This window comes from Brassica oleracea, chromosome C3, assembly GCF_000695525.1.
Source record: "Brassica oleracea var. oleracea cultivar TO1000 chromosome C3, BOL, whole genome shotgun sequence".
NCBI classification, from domain to species: domain Eukaryota; kingdom Viridiplantae; phylum Streptophyta; class Magnoliopsida; order Brassicales; family Brassicaceae; genus Brassica; species Brassica oleracea.
The window spans coordinates 41,295,700-41,296,021 of record NC_027750.1 but is presented as its reverse complement, the minus strand read 5'-3'; positions in this window follow the sequence as shown (position 1 = coordinate 41,296,021).

The following is a 322-nucleotide window of genomic DNA, read 5'->3' as shown; positions in this document are numbered from 1 at the left end:
CCTACCATGGATTATCCCACGAGCATCCTATGGACCATCTGGAGAGGTTCGAGGATCTGATTTCTGCTATTAGAGTCGAAGGAGTCTCTAAGGACTACCTGTTATGCAAGCTCTTCAGGTACTCACTTGCTGGAGAAGCTCTGCATTGGCTCAAGCAGTTACAACCAAGATCTCTTAAATCCTAGAGCGACATCAAGAATGCATTCTTATGCAATTTCTTTGATGAGGCGCGTGCTGAAGACTTGAGGAGCAAGATTGCTACATTCACTCAGGAGCCTGCAGAATCATTCAGGGGCTCTTGGATCAGATTCAAGTCTTACCG